A 25466-nucleotide genomic window follows, 5' to 3' on the forward strand; every position below is an offset into this window, starting at 1 on the left:
TCCCTCCCATATGCACAGAACTCACAGATCTGAGCTCCCAGTCTCCCCAGAGTCATCCTCGCCTCTCCAAATTGACCAAGTTATAATTGTTCTTTCCTCAGAGGGAACAATAATTTCTGTTCTTTACTCTGTCTCCAGAGTTGGCAAAAGTTTAGAACACGCATATCTTTGAGCTACCTCTCCTTCTTCTCAGATCTCACTGGAACTGATCACTAAGGATATAAACATTACCAGGTAATCCAGTACAAATACAGAGGATGTAACCCCATCTCTCATTTTTTTTTAATTGCATTCATTTTCCCGTAGTTCATTTGAATTAATCGGTTGCCCTAATAATTATTAAACATGGATTGACAGTTAAAGAAATATATTATTTCTTCTCGAAGGAGATTTAAAGACTTTTTGGTTTTATTTGGTGCTTGAAGGTGAATTTTCAGGCACTGAGAAATATACCGATGCCATTGACATTCATATAGAAACAGACAGGTGAAAATGAGGACAGACTCTTCTTACAGTAGTTCAGACATGTCCCTTGTTATTTTGTCATTGCAAATGGCATTCTCAGAGGATAAGTGTACAGTATTAGGGTCTGGCCTGTAACCAATTTCTTCACAAAGCAATGTTAAAGAGATGTAATTTTCTGAAATCCATATTCAGGATTAATCTTTATCATTTATTTCTATCCCACAGAAAAATCTTTGTCCTGTTTCTACCAGACAATGACAAATAAATATGAGAAAAAGACATGCACTCTACAGATCAGGTAGGATTGTAGAGGTTATAGATCTGTGCTCTGTCCAAATGAGGAAGTGTAGCTATATGCATTTATCAGAAGTAACTGCTAATTACAGGCTATCAAGTCAACAACCAAGCAACAATCATTTGTTCCTTTTCTGTGGTCCCTGTCCTACTCCATGGGTTTCATGCTTCTGTCAATAAAGGCCTGAGAAAAAAACATTTCTCATTTCATCTTTCAGAAGTAAACTTCAGTGCTGGGCCCAGGACACAGGCAGTTGCTAAATATCTGTACAAATAACATGCAGAAAAAAAATTACTTACAGTTTATAAAATACAAAAAAGCTTCCTGTAACTATGACAGTATCCCTTTGGTAAACTGAAAAGTAACAACTTTGTTATAAAATCAAAATCTATTGCAATGTATCAAGACCCTGAATCAAAATGTTTTCTTCTCTTTCTTTTCAACAAAAAAATCACTTGCTACATGAAAAGAATAAATTTTGGGTCTGGAATTTTCAGAAGAAAGAATAAAGTAGTAACCATTTGCAAATAAATTATGATCCTTTTGAAAAATGCTCTTAACCTCACAAATACAAGTAGTTCCAGCAAAATTCTATGTAAAAAATAAACACTAAGAAAGGCTAGAGTTCACATCTAATTTTAAGATAGCATAAAACATGGAAATGTAACAAACAATGGAGAGAAGAAAAAAAGGAAAAATATATCAGCTTATCCATATTTTTCCTCTTTCTCTTTTTCTTCTAGTTTTACTTTTATATTAAACCTCTTTCCATGAAATATCTGCTTTTCTACCTTTGAATTGACTGTTTTAACTTTTGGTTACTTCTAATATTGTATGTATGGCTTTTATTTTCCTACAAGATATCTGTTTCATCATCGGAAATATTTTGCATTCTACACATTTCCTTTTGACTTTAAATTAGATCAAAGTAAAACAGAAATATAAACTAAAATCACTATGGGGTTTCATGTTAGCCACTTTCTTCTCTTCATTTCTTTCCTGCAGTTCAGGTGCCCCATTTAAATAGTTACAAACTACAAGCAAGCAGTTAGGAAAAAAGTGCCAATGGTTCTCTGTAAAGCTTCATTCATGTTACATATATTGACTTCAGTCACCCTCCAAAATATCTAGTATTAATGATATTAGAGGTCAATGGAAACCGAACTATTGATTTTGATGAGCTTTGGATTAAGATCAAAAGAAACTCAAAGTTTTAATAGGTTATTTCCCACGGGAGGTGGAATAAGCCTTTCACCCACTTCTGAATCATAAACGAAGAGCAATATCATGATTTATTGTTTCACCCTATCCTGACTTGAAAAGATTGAGGTTTTTGTTGGAAGCAGGTTTTGGAGCATAATACATAAAAAATCCCAATGGTACAAAACCAGCTCCATTCATTATGACCTTGAAAGTATGAAAACTGTGAAGAATTGCTCATTAGGTAAATAAATACTCATTAATTTATCTCACAGTATATTTTAACAATTTACCTCTTTACAAAAAAGAGTATCTAGAGTTGACTAAAGACAGCAAAGATGATTTCTGCTTGTTATAACAGGGAAGTACTCACCTATAAAGTTAAATGAATCATGTTTTCCCTTACAGTCCATTATAGCATTTCATAGCTTTCTTAAACATACAGTTTTCAGATTGAAATTTTGTAGGTTTGTTCTCTCTGAATATGATGTTTATTGGTACTGTCATTATCCTTGTTGCTGGCTATTATTTTCTATGTGGAGATGGTTGTAAGACATTTGACAAGTTTTGAAAGAAAACCAAGACAGGGAAGAGGAAGAATATGTTTTAAGTATTTTATTTTTTAAAGTTTATTATCAAATAATGATAATAAAATTTAAATTTTCCACTGAATTATATTTATTGCAAATGTCTTTGAATGTTCCCAGAAAAAAATAAAGTACAAATCCAAGAATAAATAATATAACACTAGACTCTGCTATTTGAGAAATATTATCTCATCCTGTAATTAAATACTGTGAAAATGAATACATGCAGAGACAAAGTTGAAGTTTTGTGCTCTACAGAGCAGACTGAATACTTAGCACAGCTATTTAAGAAACAGCACAATACAAAAAGAATGCATTATTTGACCAGCAATAGAACTGATCCAAGGAAAACAATAAGGGAAGAGAGTTAAAATTTTAACAATAAATGTCCAAGCTATTAGTAGAATGCATTATTTGGTTAATAATAAGACACCATTAAGAATGTGTGATGTAACACTTAACACTGCAACCTCATTAATCTTTTTACATCAGTTCTATAAAATAGAATAAAAATTCAGGGAACAGTTTTTTTTTCTGGTCATACTTAAAAACTTCTTACTAGCATGCTATCAATAGATGTGTCTTTTTAAATGTTCCCAGATGAAAGAAAGGAAGGTTAAAAAAATATTTCTTCTTCCTTATTTTTCTTCTTTATTTTTTTCCCCCAATTCAATTTACACTTTGTCTTTGAAATTTACTCTCTGCCTTTAATTACTTTTGATGGACTGGTAAGATTCCTTCCACGGAGTAGTTTATAGACTTAGGCTAATACATCATAAATGAGAAAACTTCTGCTTGAAGCATCATTTTAAAGCACCATTTAAAGGTAGTAGGAGACATCACATTGACATACACTTAGTAATAATATTTCACAGCTTTTAACTAAGCTTTCAGAGACAGCTGCCCATTCGTGCTCATGTACGGTGTCTGCCAATGCTCTGATGTCTTTATTTAGGGAATGATAAAGAATTGCTTGGAGTCTTCTGCAGTTTCAAAAAACTTGCCATTGAAGGGGAGGAGGATAAAACTTATCCAGAAGACAGATGACAGCTTTTCATCTGGGGATCATACAGAAAGATGCTTCTTTCTATAAAAATAGATCCTGTAATGTTGTTTACTCCTCACATTTTACAACAGCCAGTCATTCTTAAAAAGAAAGAATACTCTTAAAACTGTGAAGTCAGCTGAATCCTACAAAACTCATTCAGCCAAACTGGTATTTTTTACAATTATTACTATTATACACAGTAAGGCATGCATAGTTGACTCCTAGAAGAAACAGATTGTTCTCACAGCTGCCTCTCCCATCCTTCAAGAAACAATACTAGTCAGAGTCAAATCATTTCGCACTAATTTTGTTTCATAAAGAGACCACTTGAATTACATTTGTCTACGTTATCTTTTTTTTCTGTATCAGAATGCTGCTAAAGAGGGAAAAAAAGCAACAGAACAGAGAAACACTGTGATCATTATTAAATAAACTGTCATCCTATTTAACTGAATTGAATGATTTAAATGTCACTATAATGAGCTGTTTGGAGTTTATTTTTTAAATTATAATCTGTTAATTAACGATTAATGTGTGCCTTTAAGACATAGCCCACTGCAGGAGGTACTGGTGAGGCATTTTGACACAGCAGGAGTGCTAGGCAGTAGTTAACAGAGAATAAGCAAGCGGGACAGATTCTCAGCTGGTTAGGATTTAACTTTGTATTTTCTAGAGTACAAAAGAAACTATACTTTCATATGGAAATAGGTCACGGAAGCGTCTTTCAGCAAGTGGGGAAAGGACAGGGTTGTAACATGTGAGGGTACTAGGCAACTATATTCCCCATGGAAGGAAAAGAAGTGATAATGCTGGAGTTTCATTAGCAATATAGACAAGCTGGGATGAACCATTTAGCTGACCTACTGCTACCAATTATCCCAAGTACTGAAGGATCAGTGATCATGTTATTTGACAAAACAAGTGTTTTAAACATAAATAAAGAACAAAGCAAGCAACAGTTGTACATACAGGTTGGCAGTTAGAGGAGTTATAAAGATTGTCACTCTTATTTACTTTCAGGTCTTATGAAGGGTTGATGTCTGGCTGAAGTAGTTCAGCCACTGAAACCTTCAGCTTCAACTGAACTAGTTGATTATGCAGAAATGTGAAGTAAATATGCTTGTATTTACTGAGTTAACATCAAATTACTCTGTTAGTCTAATTATCAATTTAATTGCTTTATGGCATATGAAACGATGCCCTTTTACTAAATAATTGAATAATTGCAAAGGCTTGTGTGGTTCTTAGGTATTAGCCCCTGAGTTATTTGATTCAATGCAAACCATTTCATTTAGGTCCTCAGTGAAGAGTTGATTGGGAAGGTCAAATTATCTCATATGATTACTGACCACACACTTGTGTGGGTGCCACTGGTCCCCATAACACCAGAAGCTTTTCAATCCTCTACAGATAGAAACTGGAAATTTTAATTTAAAACAGATGCATACACCTCTCCCCACACACACTTTTAAAAGATGGTTGTGCAGCTTTTAAATTTTGTTCAAACTCTACATATCAGAAAGTGATTGAGAAAGTTTGCCTGAACCTTTTGGTTTCTTTTTTTTTTTTTTTTTAATTTAGTAATTAAAAGCAGTGGCTACAGGTTCCTCGGGCAATGTCAAATCCTTGAGATTACACAACTGGCATTTTGTTTCATCTCACCCAGTTTAAACTGGGAACAAACCTCAAACCTATTGGTATTGCTTGCTTGTCCTGAAGAGTTAGAGGATAGCAAATATGTGTCTTGCACATGCAGACGTAGTAAACATTAGAACTAAAATCAAAGGACCTCTAATTAAAAGTTCGTGTAACTGTATGTCAAGGGATTGTTTCACATTGCAGATAAATATCTTTGATTCCCTTTTTACATTGGTGCGTTCAGCTGAATTTTTTCCCTTCTCTTTTTACACCCATTCTTAGAGAAATATCAACCTAAATTTAGTAATAATAAGAAGTGTATCTACTCCTCAAAATCATAATGTGTATTTTCAGCTGTAGCTGGAACTTGTACAAAGACTTCCTCTGTGTTTTGCTCAGATTTCCAGCCACCTGAATGCTTCCCACCCTGCCTACCTGTACATAGAGTTATGTGCAGTCATGGACCCAGAATGGATAATTTGAATTTTTATTCTGTATTTTTATGCTTTTAGCCTTATATATACTTCACTGAATTTAAATTTCCTAAAATATCAAGTCACTGTCTAAAGCCCTTACCATATTCTCTGCTTTTTTCCCTGTTTCTTTGCCTAAAATATATTTTTGAAATACAGTTGTAAACAAATTGTAATCGTATAAACAAAATCAAGGCACGATGAAGTTCAGCAAAGAGAAACAGAGAATTTGTTAACATGAAAAATACTTAGTGGTGTTTAAAGGAAACATAACGAAGAAAGAAGAGCAGACAAAGCAAGAGGAAAAGAAATTTTTGGGGCTATTTGGAAGCATCATGGCTGTAATTTAAACATAGCCATTAGCTATGCTAGGTGACACGGGACAGCTTATGTTCATCCTACCAGAATCTCTACCTAATTAATGAGAACTGCTGTGGCCCATACTAGTTACTGACCTGTCTCCAGGAAGTCTGTAGGAAAGTGCTGGTTCACTTCAGGTTTTTTCTTGAGAGGGAAAAAAATTACATATGGTATCAGAAACAGCAACTACAATTCTTGATTCTACTAAAAATTATTATATATTTTTTAATTTTATATATTTTTTTATTTTCCTTACCATAAAGTCTTTCACAGGATTGTTTCCAGGACTTTGCTTATCACAATGCAGTCTTCAGATAAATAAAATAGCAATTTTCCTCCATTCACTGCAAAGGGTAAATTCAGAGATAACAGTGGTCTGGGGATTTAGAAATTGTGCTAAATTCATATGGTAATGAACATCTGTGATGTTTTGATGACTCACTTGCTCAAAAGGATACAATCCCCAGGTTTCATTATTGTCTTTGAAAACTTGCAGGAAGTCCCACACTGAACACTGATGACAGACAACACAGGACGGTTTTAAGCAGACTCCCGGTAAGACATAGGGCAATGCTAGGCTATATCCCAGTGTGATACAGTAGCTAACGTCTAATACATGGAAAAATTCTCAATATTGTAACGTTTTAATGACATCCTCAAACATTAATGAAAACATAAGTTAATGAATCACCTTGAGTGCTATTGTAATTTTTTTCTTGTTTGTTTGTTTTTCTCCATTTGCTGAAGTGGCACAAATCAAGCCACCTGCTAGGAAACTCTCTTCTGAATGGCTTAATTCCTTTCTTTTGTCTCTCCTCCCACTCCTCCCTTGACAGATAAGACTTTTTTTCAAGTGTCTCCTGAGAATTTCACAGCATATTTTCCTAATCAACTGTGTTAAGACACTCAGACACTCACACTGGAGGATTTTCTTTTTCAAAATAAGGATACCTCCCTCTCAAGTTATTTTGTCACTGCGTTTGCACCAATGCAGTTTAACATGCCCAATGAATTCAAAGTGAGAAAAGCACCAAAAAACAGTTTTGAAAGGGCATACAATACTTGCTTTTCAGAGAGTTGTGGAAGAGCCAGGAAAGGGTAGGATAATACAGAAAGTCCAAATGCATGCTACTACTCAAAGTAGAAAAGGAAGAGCTAGGAAAGATAATGAGATGTGAAAAGCATGTTGCAGGTGAAAGGAGCCACACTGTTGGAGTCTGAAGCATTATCTCTGCAAAAAAAAAAAAAAGTTCTAAATTTTTGGAACAAAAGGAAAACAGCACTGAGCCCGTGCAAAGGCAACACACGCAACGTTTGGTCTATGGAAGCCTGTACTGACAGGAGCGTGAATGTAAGCTGTCCAGATGGGGAAACAGGTAGCTGGACAGCAGCGTCTATGGACTAATGCTATGTTTAGCCATCTTGACCTTCTGTATGGCTCTTGACCATCATTAATCTTACTGAGCAGTCTCAGGTAGGGATTTTTGCACCAGGGTTCACAAAAAGCTCTTCTGTACAGGCTTGACAGTGCGTCTCAAGCCTTGTTAAGAGGAAATAAAAAATATTTCCTTTCTGAGAGGAACATGAGCTTATCACATGATTCTTTTGAATTCATCTTTTTTCCCTCTTCAGCTATTTTGCCAAGATGCTTGTATGCAAATATCTCTACAGTGATTCATAGATTAATGAACTTTTTATAGGGTCAAAATACATGGAAGTATTTTATTGAACAGGTGATATATTTGGGTTTTGTATGGCTAACGATAATTTACCTGATGATCCTCATAAAGTGACATTCACGTCATAGTGTAAAAGAAGATTTAGAAACACTGCATTTTTGTGCACATTTTTTCATGACTGCTGATTTTGTTTTGCATTTAAATTTTAAATTTCTGCCCAGTTATCCTGCTCTTCCTAGAGACTGTAGTTTGTGAAGACATAATCCTAAACAACAACAACAACAAAACGAATTTAGAGATTGATAACAAGAATACCAGGGATTTTTGTAGTTAATAACAATTTTATTGCAGAGATCTTTATCTTCAGGCTTCAGGGTTTATGCTTTCTCTTATATTGAAGATCAGGAAGAGACTTGACTATAAATGCAGATTTTTCTACACTCTCTTGCTCTTTGTTCTTAGATCTTTTTTTCTATTACTCTTTGAACTGGCCACAATAGGAGACAGTCTATCAAACCTGATAGACTTCATGTTTGGTTTGTCCCAACAATTATTTTTTATCCTAAGAATGCTTACAAATCTGTTTTAACTTTAAGGATATTTGACCAAGCTATAAATCTCCTTTCCAATCATTTAGCTTTCTTAAATCCTGGGTAGTTTAAATTGTTCGAAATTTTGTTGGAGGGATTATTCTTTTAATTTTAATTATACAATGAGTATTTAATGATCTGTATTCACTGTACAATCATAGAAAAATTTTAATCCTAAATAAGATGTTGAATAATAATTAAAACTACCGAAGACTTGATTAAAAGTGTTCAGGGATTAGAATTGAGAAGCAAAGATGGGGCAAATCCACGGACTTTAAAAACCTTTACAAGGAAAAAAACCCAGAACAACCCCACACATCCCAAAAGAAAAAAATTAAACATGTTTTTTAAAATGATTAAGAAATTTATTAGACTAAGGATTTTCTCCAGAAAGCAGTCTAAGAAAGCCACACAAAAAAAAATAGAATGCACTTTCTGAGCTCCACAGAGAGTTCATTGTGTATCATGGGGGACGTAAACTCTGATTAGCTTCAGGGGGAGTGGTAAATGCCTGAACTGCTAAAGAAAAGTGGCGGGGGTGGGGTGGAAGGGTGGGGAGAGGAGTGGGTGTGTGTCATATCTAATAACATGGAGTAAAAGAAAGCTTAGAGGAGAAAGAGAAAATCAGGAAGAGAAGGCTGAATTTTATTTCCCCATCACAAATGTGATTTGTTTATAGAGGGAGCAAGTATGAAATCTCTTCCCCCCCCAAGTTGTATTATAAATGTGCTTTAAAAAAACTCTTTTATATAAATTAAAGGGAGGACATATTGCATAATATCACAAATATATTTGAAATGAGTGAAAGTGGAATACTTTGTCCTGATAACTACATACTCAAAATTAATCCTCTTAAACAAGGCAAGAACTTCTTCTTTTGCCTAAGCAACCAGATTTATATGTAAAAAATTGAACATAAGTATATATATGTGTGCATGTATGTATATATATATATTTTAATGTTTACTGTAGCTCTTTTCAGTTCTTCATCGCAGTACTGAGCCTTAGGATGACCTCATTATTCTTTATTTCCAGTAAATTAATATATGATGTCATTGAAAGTACAGAACAAATCACAAACTTGCGAAGGTTGAGCAATGTGTTCCAAAAATGGCAGCACCACCTATGTTTTAAAACAAAGTTTTATGAGAAGATTCTGTTCTGGTACCAATTGATGTAACTCTGCTGGCTTCAGTGATGCTAAGATTATCTCTACCAGACAAGGCTCATTAAAATATCCAAATTCTCACCTTTGAATTACACATGTAGTCACGTCCATAGAAATGCTCACTTCCTAACAGCAACAGGCCAAGAGGTGTTTCCCTTAACAAATTTAGTACCCCTCTGACATCTCTGAGATAGTCAGGTACATAGAGCTGAAAAATGTGGCAGACAAGGTCTCTGTGATTTCTTGTGTATAAATTTACCTGGGAGTCACAGTAAATAGGACTTGACTACTTTGAAATTGAACTCTGTTACTTTCACAATTTCTATATTTTTGTACATGCTATTCTGTATTTCCTCATCAGTGTATATTAAAAACCTCCTGGATATGCAGCTGAAACTTTATAACAGTAAATGATGAAAATAACTCATAAAATCAATTAATTTGCCTCTAGCAAGGCATCAATTTTAATATGAATAGAAACAGTAAATCTTTCTGAGCACTGCCATTTCCCTAATACCTTAAAAAAAAAAAAATTATTCAGACTGGAAAAAAAATTGAAAAGGTTAACATTTTTTATTAGAAAACAATCAATTTTGATTTGATCAAAAAGTGTTGCTCATGTAGAAATAATATGAATGCAATTTGGGCATATTGTATTTTTTGAGCTACATATTGAAATATGATTTATTTTTAAAGAAGCAGTTCTAAATGAAAACTTGAAATAGCCAATATAAAATGCAGAAATGGAAAATTTTTACATTATTAATAAGTTTTGAGGTTTTTTAAAATGTCATCAGAAGACACTTCTGATGTTCTTCCATTTTGACAATAGAGGGCTTGTTCATTCTTTTAAAAATCCTCACAACTGAACACGATTATAAGAAGCATATTTCAGAAAAAGCTTTTTTAAATACACTTCAACTTTGATTAAATTGTCTAAGTGGTCATGATTTGATATAACTGCATGAGTACAGATAAAGCTTTTAAAGATATGCAAGCTTAACCTCTGCCTTGAGCATTTCTGACACTTTATGTAGACACTTATTGCTGATTGATAATTGTCTTTGCATATTATTTTGAGAAGGAATTAGCCTGTCCGTCAACAAGAAATTATGACTGTTTTCAGTGATGTCACAAACCGACATTGTAGATCCTTGACAGAGGAAGGAGACTCAGTGCATATAGTCATTGCCTGAGTGTCATACTGCCAGGAAAGCCTACACCCAAAGCAAAAAAGATAATACCTCTTTGCTTCTGCAGTAAACTGTAAAAGGAAAAAATGTATTTTAAAGCAGAATGGTGACAGACCAGAGGATGCAGATTACTAAAAAATGCTAATTATGCCTCACACACTTGAAGTGTGAATGATAGCATCATTATGAGTGACAGCAGATACTAAAACTCCCTATGGAAAGACATAGTCTTAAATGATGTCCCACAGACAGATTTAGAGATAATATGGACCTCGTGGTTTGAAATTAAAATTCAGTCGAATTCTGTGATTCTAACTGAGAAGCTCAAGTTGCCTGAGACTGAAAAAAAGGTTGTATCAGACACCACAGAAATATCTTTACATGGCACTCCAGGCCCATATCTTCTCTGAACCCTGTAACTTTTAGGAATGATTCATTATTTGTCATTATTCTGTCTAGTGCTGCATGTGTTTTTAAATACTACCCTCTTAACTATGTGTCCCTCTGAACTTTATCAGCTCAGACAATTATCTCTTGTGTTCTTCAATGAGCTGAGAAGTAGATATTTATCATGAAAAATTTCAAACAATTGATGATAGTTTTATAAAGCAATTACCACAAAGAGTTATTATTTGTGTAAATGTGTTACTGTATCTTTCCTGATGACTTAATTCTGCGCCTCCTGTGGATTCGGCTATTATGCATATGCAGTGACAGGTACATGCAGATGGAAAATTACAGGTGTTCTGTAATTTGCTTCTGTCTATTACTGGCTAATGTGTACATTTTTGAATTTGCAAAGTCTCTGGATGAATTCACGTTTTCTATGAATTTCACTCTGTGTTTTTTATGGCATAAACTTTAAAAAATACGTTTTGAATATGTCTAATGAAAGTTGTATACCTGATCTCAAGGTATTAAAAAGATATAGATAAAGACAGTTTGTCTAGAGGCAAAGTAAAAAATAAAGGAGAAAAACCACTCTGTGTATTAAACTGCAGGGGTGACTGAATCTTCAGCTTGTTTAAAATAAAAATTCCAAAGCTCATAGCCTTTTAATTCATTATTCTATTTTATACCCAGATTTATCTGAACTACTTGAAACTCTAAAGATTTCTAAAATGTCATAATAGGGATTTGTATGAAACATACTGTCTGTACTCCTTCATACCAGATCATAGTAAGAAAAACATAAAAAGATTTAGGTATTTTGCGGAAACATACAATTAGAGCACATTTTTTTTAGATGATTTTTTGCTCCATCAAAAAAAGAATGTCTTCAATAAAAGTTTTGTTTCCATAAGCTTTTAGGAAAAGCTGACTTTTAGGTTTGATTTCAAATGAAATCCAGATTTGCAGGCCTAGATCTTGATCTAAAGCCAACCAGACCTACATTAGGCCTAGTACAATCAAAAGATTTAAGGTAATGAGAAAAAGTGCAAAGTTATGTAAGTTTAGTAACAGTTTGTTTAAATATTTTATTTTAATTTTATTATAATGAATGCAATTCACATATTATTTCTGAATTTTAAAACAACTTATCAAAATACTTAAAACAGTTCTTTGAGTCTTCCATCAATACAATTTACTCACTTGCTAGTACATAATTAATTCTATATTATTCATTGCTTTGCTCATGGGTGGAGAAATTTAAATTAAGTACTATTTTTTTATTTTTCAAAATTAACATGACAATTGCAAAAGGATTAAGTGCTGCATATGCAGGAATATATCATACCCGGAGGGGCACTTTCAAGTTCAAAGGGAGATTAATACACTTGTTATGATGTAAATTATACTTCTAGCAGTGACACGAAAGAATTGCTATAAAAGATGTACTCTAAGTACTTTGGCACCAGATAATACTTATGTGTCATTAATTTAAAATGTATACTTTCCTCTGTAAAGTCCTCCAATAGGATACAAACACTTTTTCCTTATGTGTCTCTTTTGTTCCCTCCCAAAAAGATCCACTGTTTCTCAATTATATTACAATTGAAATGTAGTTCACATCTGTGAATCTAGAATGCTGGGAAAAAAGTACTGGGTTGAAAGTTACTTTTCAATCTACTTTTTACTTTGCAATGTATTAACTTTTAGATATGTGAATTTTAGTTATCTATATATTTGAGTATTTTTAATGGGTTTCCATTTTCCATGGAGTTAAAGCATATTTGATACTCATTATGGATTTTTAAACATTTTGACAAATATCCACACCGGTTCCTTATTTATTTTACGTTATATTTGTGTTGATGAATTGACAATATATCCTCAGTTGGCATTTTTTCTTCTACTGTAAGTAGAATTAACACTTTAAGCTGGGTAACCTATGACCCAAGTTGTATGAGATTGAAGCTTGATGACAGACTGAAGTAAGCCTCCTGTAAGTTATGCTGGAATGCAACTCATATCTAGACTATTTAGACTGAAATTATTCACATCTGGTGTTCAGTGTAAAGGAAAAGCCTAAAACGTGAAAAGAAAAAGGCACCTAAGTCTGTTGGAAAGCTTAAGTAGCACAAGTGGAAAAGGTCGTTGCTGACTAAGGAACGCCATTGAGATTTGGAGAAAGAGTAGGAGCTATGAATTTTAAGGAAGATAATCTGTTAGGCCTTTGGTTTATTGAAATACATAATGAACAGCATGAAAAAAACAAGTATTACAGACTCAGGCAAGCAACAGATAGAGGAAAGAGAAGGGAACAAAAGGAGATCTAAGAGGATGTAGGCAGAGGTGCACAGAGGCAGAGTACAGAATAACAAAGATGGAGAAGTTATTCTTAACATTATTGGCATTGAATAGTGTTTTGGGACTGCAGGCTTGTGATTAGGCCATTGGCTAAACTCTGGACTGAGGTTAATCAGCAGAAAAGTTGTCTTCCTGGTGTGTATGGATCCTTTAGGAGGACCAGAACAAAGGTTTTGTTCTGGAACCCACCACAGTGCTTTCCTTGTATGCTACTGTTGTTATGGTACTGCACATGTACGGTTTGCACAAGGAGCAGTTTTAGGAATTAGTTCCTCCACAACCAGCCATATCTACCCCTTCAGAGCTGTATTTACAAAACTACTGACCTGAAAAGTAGCTCCCTGACAACCAACACATTCAGAGGAAATTCAGCTTTGCCAAATTGACTCAGCCTATAAGTGTTACATTAAATATAACACAATGCTGAAAAAGAGCCAAAATGGGTCAGGAAATGTTTGCTTTAGATAGTGGCAGTGTAAACAGTTATTCTGAAAGTAACAGAGACCTATTGCACTGTGTAAAGTTTTATTAGGTTTAATCTCCCATTTAAGTTAGTTTCTTTGCTGTTCAGAAGTAAAGAATTGTTTTATAAGCATTGTGGATCAATATAAAATGGAAGCTTCTTTTCCAGAAAATCTAGTTCTCATGAAACAAACGTATGTCTTAATGGGAAGTAGAAAAAACCCAGGATACTAATTCTAATATTTGAAAGTGAACAATGATTTTATAACTTCATATAATAACAGGCTGCTTCAAAAAAAAAAAAGTATTTTTAAATATTGCCATGCCAAAGATTGTATCAAGGAGTGCAACGGAAGAAAACAAAAACTAAGTATAATTTTACAAGGAGGTCTTTATCGTACTAACAACTGGATTATATTTACAGAAAACTGATTGGACTAAGTCTGATATAAATAGCCCTCTCTAACTTCAAAGTTTGATACCTGGCTTCCAGGAAGGTATTGGAATAACATCCAGGTCATAAAAATGTTTCATAAAGAAAGGTTGTTGTCTTTGAAGACTCGCTGAGGAAGATCTGTCTCCTACAACCTGGATACTCTTAATTTTTTCTGCCTAGAAAATGCAAAGCCCCTCAGAGGATGATCCAGCTTGCTAAAAATAAACACCTATCTCTCTTTATCAGACAGTAGGAAATTAAGCAGAAATCTTATGTGTTCCCCTTCACCTGCTTTGTAGTTCCTTGCCTGCAATGACCCACTGGAGAGGTCAAGTCTCTGTGGTTAGAACATTTGAATGCGGAGAGAGAGCAGGTACAAACTGGCCCTGTCCTGCTTTGGGTGTTGCAATGCAACCAGTGCTTTGAACAGCTGTGCTGCAGCAGTCAGAGGGCTGGGTGGAAGGGAACCTGGTGCTAGTTTTAGAGTTTAGGACAGTCATTTACACTCAGGAAAGACACATCTCTCCTCCTGGGTTCCTTGCTGTTTTCTTTCGTCTTTTACTTGATGCACTCGCATTCCTCATAGCAGGGACCACATCTCCACATGAGACTGAGCTAAGCCCTTGGAAATCCTCAGGATGGACAGGGAAATTCCTCATATAACTGGGTGACTTCTACTGCTCCTGAAAACCAGACAGAGTGTACTGCTATAGGAGAACTAAAGAGAGCTTTCAGTTCTCTGTCCTCACTCAGGTGAAGAGAATTTCACCCAGTGCCTCATCAGAAAGAAATCCATGGAGCCTTTCAATTATCCCATCAACTATGATAATTTTACTTAACCTCAATTCTAGTTTTATAGTGAAAGACATGTTCTTTTCCTATTTAAAAATATTTAATTTAACCCAGTTTCCAGGCAACTTTCCAAGTTGCCAAGATGGAACAAAAATCTTTCAAAAATGTGATCAAGATTTCAGTTATAAACTTCTAGATCCTGAAACTGTGAGTAAGATTTGACAAGGGTTTTGAGCTAAACATTTTTCTTATTTTGAGATAAACCCATAAGTGTATTCCAGTCTTTGTATTATGTCATGGTTTAACCCCAACCAGCAACCAAGCCCCATACAGCTGCTCACTCACTCCTCCCCTACCAGGATCAGGGAGAGAATCAGAAGGGTAAAAACTGGAAAACTCATGGGTTGAGATAAAGACAGTTTAATAGGGAAAGCAAAAGCCACAAACACAGGCAAAGCAAACCAAGGAATTAATTCACTTCTTCCCGTGTGCAGGCAGGTGTTCAGCCATCTCCAGGAGAGCAAGGCCCTATGCTTAACGCTGACTTGGGAAGACAAACTCGAAACTCCCCCTCCGCTTCCTCTTTCCCCCCATTTTATATAGTGAGCATGATGTCATATGGCCTGGAATATCCCTTTGGTCAACTTGGGTCACCTGTCCCTGCTGTGTCTCCTCCCAGCTGTCCATCCATCCCCAACTTCATTGCCAGCATGACAGTAGGAAAAGCAGAAAAGGCCTTGGCTCTGTGTAAACACCACTCAGCAATAATAAAAACACCCCTACATTGTCCACACTGTTTTCAGCACAAATCTGAAACATAGTCCCATATTAGTCCCTATGAAGAAAATTTAACTCTATCCCAGCCAAAACTAGCAAATATTATTTCAAGCTTGGCCTTTTTACTGACTTAAAATTCTGATACAGAAGAAAACTATAGGATTTCTCCTCCCTATTCCTTTAAGTAATGTTTTCTTATCCCAAACACTTTCAGTGACACGATTAATTATATTGTGGTAAAGATCCCTTTAGTTTTAATTTTAATATGATAGGAATGGATTATATTAACTATGACCTCTTATAAATGGGTATAATCTTTCATAAACATTTTTCACTATGTGATGGAGCATATTAGTCAACTGAGAGACTAGGTGCAATAATTATCTTTTAATTATTTTTTAAATATATCCTGTTTAAAAAAAGATTTTATACCCTTATTATTCTGTAAAACATATCTATACCTGAGTTCATACTTACCATATATTTTGTTTTGTGACTAAGCTGATATAATAAAGAAGAGATACCCAAAGACAATCTTTGTCTTAAGGTCATGATATTGTTCAAGTAACAGCACAAAGGAATTTGAATGTAACTATCCCTTTACTTTTTTTTATGAGCATATCACTTTTTTTTTTTTAATAAGCTAAGTTAGTAATCTTGAAAGTGTATACTTTTCAAACTGTATAGACTCTTCAGGAAAAGTAGTCCCACAGAACTCTTTAAACTCCATGGATGTGCTACAGATATAACTAAGCCTTGGAACGTTATAGAGGCTAATATCAGGAGGAGATACCAAAAGGCAGAACTCAGTTGACTGGGAAAATAACACCACAGTGGTATTTCTCACAGCTACAGGTGAATGGTATAAAGAAAGGCTTCTGATTTTGGGATAAATATTGCATTAACCCAGATGAAAATTTTTTTCCTACCTGACAGCACTGAAGGTTGTAATGGCCTTCAGCATTTCATCCTAGGACTAAGTGAATCAGAGGGTAGGACTGCAATGGGAATATGACTGCTTTCTGTTGTCTTCAGGAAACTAAAGTAGCATGTCTACAATTGTGACAGTTCAAACTGTAGAGTTTGAAATTGTTAATCATTCATATTAAAAAGACTTCCTTAGTTTCAGTGCTCTGGGAAGGTTTTTTCCAAGATTTGCCAGAGTACAGCTAATGACCTTGAATGTGATTCCCAGCCAGAAGAAATTGGTGAAGGCAGTAGATAGTCATGATTTATTTATACCAGCTGAGTTTCTGTATTCTTATCTTTACAGTGTTTTTTTCTAGATAAGATTTTTGATATCACTCACAGCTACATTGAGATTTAAATTTTAATTTTCTTTACATTTTCTGTTCTCATTCCAGAATTTAATTAGATGAACATGTTGTCATTCCCATTATTGCTCTAATAATTCTTGCTGTTCAGTCTTAAGGAAAACATGCTATGTGCATTTTAACCTGAACTATATTTCCTTGTTGTCATGCATATCTCCTCCTATCAATAGTACATACGTATTTATTGTTGCATTGGTTCTTCTTCCAAACTTGACATGCCCTTGTAATGCATAGTCCTGTAAGCTACTAAATAAGAAGAGCTAGAAAAGTTTGTGGAAATAGCAGGGAAGTGTTTCCCCATTCTGTTCATCTGGACAACACAAAATAACTGTATTGGAGTTTGAGTTAAAACTTTCACTGCAAAATATTTTTACTTCAATGCATTGAAGGTTTCGGTAATTTGGTAGGGAGGAATGTTGCTGTCTTGAATTTTGACAGCCATATATGTGTTATTTTAACTGATCAACATGTTTGACATGAGATATTCTTTCCTAGAATGCTTCCAGATATTTGTTAGAGTATATTTCCACAAAAGAAGTCAAACTGCTAAGTTCATTTTGCCTTCTAACAAGAACCATATATACTGCAAACAAAAAAGTTAAAGCTCCTGTGTGGAAACAGCAGCAGGAGATATACAACACAAATTTTCCCCCTGGTTATTGCTGAACACCACAACGAGTAGTATCAACTCACAGATTATATTGTCATAGTACCAAAGTACTACTATGTCATGAAGCCCTGTAAATGAAAAATAAAAATCTAACCCTCCTCCTGTTATATCTTTTCATGTCTGATTCTCAAATCAGGGTCAAACAAGAATTAAGGAAAATGTACAGTGTATCTAGACAGTGCAGGTGTTTTATTCTCTTGAAATAGCTTTGTAACTTCAAACAAAATTTTAGCCATGTCATATGACAAGTTTTATGTTCATGAAAGCAATGCAAGTTGCATGTTCCTAGTAGAAATTAGGCATTTCCATTAGTTCAATCATCATGTATTTGTGGTATGTATTTGGGGACAGAAATACAGCTCTAGCTCTTCATGTTTCATGTCATTTAGTACTTTAGTGAAAGTAAAGACCAAGCCAATTATGGTCACAGTGTTTTGTCTGATCAGGGATAGCTAACCATATAATACAAGATAAATAATTATTTTGTAATTTTTAATTGAGAGAAGCTTGTATAGCTCAGCCATCTTGCTGGAAGAAGAATTATGTCTTCACTCATTTGGCAGACTTAAACAGTTACAGAGTACACTGAGGTAGAGGACGCTTGGGCTGGAAAGTTCCTGTGGTTCAGAAGCAAATAAAGGAACTTACTAGCACTGTTCCAGGAGTGCTGCATTCACCAAGAGGTAATGCACTGCTGTCACCTTCTTATGGTAAAGGTTCCATTCTCTGACTTGTCTAGTGAAGCTGACTGTGCTCCCATAGGATCCAATATGGCTCACACAGACACAGACTGAGTCTCTTTTACCTGCTCTTGGCTAAGCCCTAACTTGGCAGTTAGGTTTCCCCCTCTTCAGTCCATTAAGATATCCAGCTGCCTTTTTTTTTTTTTTTTTTTTTAGAAAGAAGATAATTATCTTCAGCAATGAAACTACTCTCTCCATGCATACACACCTCTCATTTCCTGTGAACTAGCAACAATTTAGGCTTCTAAACACCACAATAAAAGAAATATTATCTCTCATCTGGCCACTATCTGTAAAAACTCAGTTTCTTTTAACTTGACTGATAATTTTTGCTGAATATTTTATCTCAGAATCACTTTTCATTATTATGGAACACATTGAACCATACAAAGTGATTCACATCACCAAAAGCAAAAAGACAGGGTGGAGCATCTTAAAGTGGAACTCTTTGTATATATTTAAAAATATGCATCCTTTAGGTTTAAACTGGCATAAATAATGTCTTCTTGCAGGAAAAAGGCAAACCAAACAAAAGTTAAAATAAAACCAATCAAAAAGCAAAAAGAATGCAGAAAGGTGGAAGTTTTGTTTTGGTTTGTTAGCATTTGAAGCAAAGGATTGAATTTCTATTTGTATTACCTGGATGTCATAATTAGATTGCTATGGCTAGCCATAAATCATCAGACAGACAGCTACAGGGGATCAGCCTGTGCATCCACTGAGGGGTGTAAAAAGAATGTTCAAGCAATGGCCTTAATATTTCCTCAATGGCTAGTTACAAAAGAAAAGAAACAGAGAAAAGAAGTCCATTGTCCTTGATCAACACAGGATGACCTAGCCATATGCCCAAGTGAACCCCTAATCCTCAGAGAAGTCCTTTGGTTAACCCATAGTAGCTGCCCAAATCTCATGCATGTTTAGTTAAGTAAAGCTCTCCACCGACATGAGCGATAGTTTGGTTTCTCTGTTTGCATCAGTAGTGGTAAGCAAAATGGGATATGGGAGTTTGCTGAAGCACTGACTAATGTCCTTAGTGTTTATTAGCATGATTTCTGATATGGGTTTGACCTCAGCTAGCTCACCCTCACCAGAAAATATACAGATATGTTCTGATACATGATGCATTGTGTTCCCAGTGGAAACAAGGTCTCTCTTGAAGCAAGAAGGGTCTTGCCTTATCTCACTGAGACTGCAATGATAGACAATTGGACAGAAACTGCCCAAGCATTATTTGTTAATAAAATTAGGTATTGTTCTTATATGTATACTTAGCACCACTAAGATACCACTATAATACTTGCCACAAAAAAGGTAAACTGAGCAATAAAAATAATGAAGGGACACATTCCATCTTCGATTTGCATCCCCAGATACTGGATTGAAAAAATAAAAGTTCCACAAACATACAGGAGGCAGAATCTGGGTAATTTCAAAACATCTTTCTACATTCAACATGCATAATTTCTGGCAAAGCTTTTTCTTTTGCATTGGTTTCCCTTTCTCCTACATTCACTACACAGTCAAATTTTTAATCACGTCACTGAATTCTAATAATATATTTTGCAATGTTTCCTAACTAATAATTTTCTCTTTGTTTCTCACTGATTAAATGCACATATATATATTTCTAATACTATTTATAATTTCTTGTCTATGAGCTTACATTAATTAAAGATTTTCAGAGAACTAGGCCCTCATTCTTAAACTGAAAGTCTGCTTTTGTTCTAATGCCATGGGACAAGAGGTAGAAACTAATGTTTATATTATTGATTAATGAGGTACTGAAGGGATTAGGTTCTAAGATTGTTTAGCACAGGAAAATCCATACTTATAGCATTAAAACAGATTTTGAGACCTTGTTTATTGGCTATATCCATGATCAGTCTGCTGGGATTTATTCAATCTGAAATGTCTATATTATATGTGAACATAAACCAATCTGTTAAGAGGAATATCTAATGTTGGTCACACAAAGGCAAATAATTGCAGTAAATTACAGGTCAGTAATTGAAAAAGACCATTTACACTTGTAAATTTAGAAAGCTGCCTAAAGATTAAACATATTCAGTAACTAGGGATGAAGTTTGGACTGGTACACAATTTTGGCTACAATTTTCTTTACTTAATTGATTTTCTGTTATGTATTCAATTTTTAATTTTCACAGATAAAAAATTTCATTGGTTTGCCCATAACTTCTATAACTGTATTCAAACAGAACAATGTGTCTTATTGGTCTTCAGTGTATAATGTACTGACTAATGAAAGCAAATACTGGTTGCTTCTTTGAAAGAGAAAATGTCATATCTGCTCACATATGTGGAGAGGTAGGTCTTTGTGTAATTGTGCCTTTTCAACCAGGTACATGTATAAGACAATGACTTTTTGAGAGTGAGACATTAAAAAAAATTGAGTGGTAATAAAAAACATTAGTAAACTGCATTAAGAAAATATTTACTTGATGAATTTAAATCCTTGCCATATTTTCAAATCATGTACAAAACCAACATCATGTTTTCAGGTTTGTTCCATCTTTTTTGTAATTTGATATATCATTTGGACACTTATGATATGACAATGCAAACAATACCTTTTTTCAGTTTCTTGAAAAAAGTCATGAAAATTTCAAAGCTCAAAATTCATGCATAAAAATATTGACTTGGATTCTTAAGAAATGTCTTGAATTTTTTACCCAGAACTATTTAACTGTTTTGCTGACTTGAGTTTAAATATCTATTGCAAACACTTCATGGATGTTCATAATCATACTTATTAACAGTATACACTTTATTCTGTATTTCTCCTTTGATCAATTGATTCAAGGAGAAATTTTTTTGCAATACTCTTTCCTGAGTTTGTTTCTGTTTGAAGCCATGGCATCATTAAATCTTATGTAATAACATTCTGTATACTAGTAAGTGATTTCTGGTCCACCCGTTTTTATTGTTTTTCTTTCTATCATCAGTAATTGACTGTATGTAGCAGTAATTCTATGGTCCTTATGGCTTTCCATTCTTTATTTCACTTATGAGTAAGGAAAGGAGTATTTTTCTCTTCCAGAATGACAACATTTTGCACATCACAAACATTTCCACCAGGCTTCTATCTCTGAAATTCTTCCTTCTTCAGTCTTCTATCTCTGAAGTTATTCCTTTTTCAGTCTTCTTATTCTGCTTTAATGATCTGTCTTTGTAATATTACTGCACAATTATATGTGCCTAGAGTGGAGTTTTGACATATTGTGGGTAGTGGTAGTTTTGACTATAGTTTCACATTACCAGTGTTTGATATCCTTGCTAATTCCCTTCCATTTCCCACCCACAAGGACTTCATAAAATGGACTCAAATAAGTACGTATTTGTATGCAAGACACGTTTTCTCTCTACAACTGTTCTTGCAATTCTGTTTTCATTTCTATTAATTATTGTCAAGAAGAATATTGGAACAAACAGAGTCATGGCTCATGGCTTGTCATTATGAGCACAAAGTCTTTTAGTTCAAATGCCCTTTGTACTGAAGTGCTTTGATTTGATTCCTTACCTCTAATGTGGAAGCCCGTGTTACGTTGCTGGAAGTTTTGTTAGCAGAAAAAGTTTTATTCCTTATACCAATATAGTTCTGAGTTTTTTAGAAGTGCATCTTCCGTGATAAAAAACTTATTTAGAAACAAAATCGTTTCTTTGCCTTAAAATTCCTGTTATAAAGTAGAATGATAAAAATCTCCTTATACAAGGTAAAAATATCTTCATGGACAGTTAGCATCAGTATAAAAATTTTTATTTTAATTATGACACAACATTATTTAAAAATATTTTCCTCTGCGGAAAAGGTGTAAACTATAAATAACAATTTAAATTTGTTCATATATAGAAATACTACATGTTAATCAACTGTTTGTGGGGCAGGTAAACAGAACAGAGAACTGCCTCTTTAGGAGAAGGATTTACAACACAAGGTTTTTCCTTGTACAAGTAGCTATGGAGGCTATAAAGGACACACAGATCATCCCAGATCAAAAATACACTACTAATATTGAATACGAGAAAGTAAATAAATTTGAAAATTTAACAATTGCACTTTAGCCAACTCATATGATTCAGATAAACTACGAGATTATAAGACCAAAACTCTGGTATATGGTGTGTGTATTCTAAAGTTGTCTGTTCTGTACTCTTTATTTTTCTGCTATGACCTCTTGTCCAGTGTCAGATTCTGCTATGCTGGTTAGATGATATTTAATGTATTTTCTTATTCCAATACCTTTCTGCTTAATTGTAATAGAAATGTTGCTAAAAGCAATTCAATTTTGCTTGGTTTTCCAAGTGCCCCACTATTGAAAATTCAAATAGTAGTCAATGCCATTTTTTCAGTTTCATGTAACTATAATTTCTGGTAATAAAATAAGGATTTAACATATAAAAATGTAACTAAGTGTTTTAGAAGAGAATATAAAATATAAAAGCGTTCATAAAATGCTCAGTATTAGAAATATTAGCAAACACTTGTGTTTTATTTTTTTTTCTACTGTTTTTGTCTAGCCATAATTTAATTTGTAGGACAATTTACAAAGTTTAAAGTAAAAAAAAAAACCTTTTCACATCCTAAAATCTTTGCACTTATTTTCTGCCTTTTAAAATGAATTTGAGCTCTAGCTGTAAAAAATGCTACAAGTGATAATTTCTGAAGGTTTGCGCTTTTTGATGTCTTGTATTTCAGGAGCGTCATACATTGCATTGACCTCTACAAAGGGCACCTTTTCCTGCTGTGCAGCTATGTTAACACTGGTCTCGTGGTATGACTGAAGCCCTTCCCTCATGCCCCTTCCATCTGACTGGTGCAGGAAGATGCACCTGAGATCTGGATCAAGTCTGTTACAGGGCACAGCTACTACTCTCTGAATGAGTTCACTCTCAGGTAAATGGACAGACAGAAGACAAACATGAAAGGAGAATCAGCGGAGCTTTTGCACCAACTCTATACCTTTATTCTCTGACCACGATAGACTTCAAGAACTTCAAGTTCAATAGACTTTTAATTCCTTCTGCCTTTTCTGCCCTATCTCCAACCCCCACCCACAAAAGCAAAGGAAGCAATCAGGACATGTTCTCTCTCTGAGAGAATCTGGCCATTTCTTCTAGGCCTGTCATGCTGAGCTCAGACTAGCTCTTGGATAATCTCATGAAAGATGAATAGTTCTATGCAAAATAATCAAACCACGAAAAATTCCAGCAATCTTCCTCCACAACAAACAAACAAACAAACAAACCATGCATTTGTTTCTCCTTTAGAAGTCAGCAGATTCAGAAGGTGACAAAATGGGCACAGCTTGTCTTCTAACATATTATGAATGCCATGTGTGACATTGCTTGAGAAGATGGAAAATGTTTATACAAACTGTCAGAGATAGCTAAGCTAATTTGTGGTATGTGGCATGCATGTTTTTGAACCAAAAACTTTGTCATACACCTACTGCTTGGCTGTAGAATGTATGAGAAGACAGATTTTGTTGACACATCGCAGCTGCAGCTCAACTCATTGTGAAGTGCTTTGACTTCAACAAAATTCACACCATGTGCCAAAGAAGAAGCAAAAAGAAGAGTTAACAGTTTCCACGTCTCTTTTAATGTCTTTCACTGAAGATGAACCACTCTGATTTTGCAGCTGTTACAAACGGGGTAAGTAAAGCATCTCTGATATTTTTATTTCTTTTTTTTTGAAGGCAGACTCCAAAAGAAGGTAAACGTGACCTACTGGTCACTGCTGTTTCACAGGAATGAGGGATGGAAGTCCGTCACAGATAGATGTTGCCCAGAGAGGCACTGGTAAGGGAAGTGGGAAGAACTGCCAGATAGCAGTGATGGTGATATGCACAATGGAAAGAGAAACTTTAAATCACTGCATAGCTCTGATTTTTGTCAGGTAACGGCTGAATTGTAATAAAAGTCTGGATGCTCCATCCCTGGCTGTATGCATGCCTCAGAAATCAAAATACTTGGTATAGCTTTGCATGGCTTTTAACAACATTGGAATGCAATATGCATTTATAATGCTCTTCGAAATTCTCTCTCAACCATCAGACTTCCAAACCAGTGAATATTCCTCCTCTGTTAGATAAAAAACTCTTCTGTGGATATAAGATAAGTGGTGAAGAGAAAAACTGTAAATGCATAAGTTGAAAATAGTCTTGTTCAGCTCAAATTGCGAGTGAAGTCCTGACCATATATCAGCCATAAGTGAGATGATGTTCTGCAGTATTATTGGTTTTCATTATTTCCCACTTCTCTACATCAGCATTCCCAAGAAGACAGTCCATAACTGGCACTAGATGTTATCTAGTAAATTACTTTTGTCCTGCAAACTCTTTTCATATATGATGACATTATGCTTTTCATATATGATGACATTTGGGTCAGATTTACTCCTTGTTATATGTTATTTTACTTTCTCATTTTGCTTCCATGAAACTGATAATTAAGTAAATATTCAGTAAATAGAATCAGAAGTTCAAGTATCTTTTCCATTAATTTTAAATTATATATGTATATTCTTTTGGGGAACAAGAATTTTTTTGCAATTATTTTAAAATATTGTTACCTTGTATATACATATTTTTCTTATTGCTATGTGTTAAGTGCTATTTTAATATAGGTCCATGTTTTTTGTGCTTTCCCTATAACGCTGAGTTATTTTCTTAATAAGATATAAGGAAAGCTGAACATGATAATAATTAACTTTTAATATCACCTTCTATGGTGAATCTTCCAAAGATATAAAGTAATGCTTTCACTGTGGTCAGGGATGTCTGTA

At 34.5% G+C, this 25466-nt stretch overlaps 1 long non-coding RNA gene across 1 annotated transcript; it reads left to right on the forward strand.

Moving 5' to 3' along the window:
• The first annotated feature begins 687 nt into the window (after positions 1-687).
• On the forward strand, positions 688-23613 carry LOC108506704. Its single transcript, XR_001877857.1, has 3 exons — positions 688-763; positions 6563-6621; positions 23376-23613. It is a non-coding gene; the product is annotated as an uncharacterized LOC108506704 (long non-coding RNA).
• Positions 23614-25466: the final 1853 nt, after the last annotated feature.

The sequence above is a fragment of the Lepidothrix coronata genome, unplaced genomic scaffold (genome assembly GCF_001604755.1).
Source record: "Lepidothrix coronata isolate B3197 unplaced genomic scaffold, Lepidothrix_coronata-1.0 Scaffold227, whole genome shotgun sequence".
Taxonomy (NCBI): domain Eukaryota; kingdom Metazoa; phylum Chordata; class Aves; order Passeriformes; family Pipridae; genus Lepidothrix; species Lepidothrix coronata.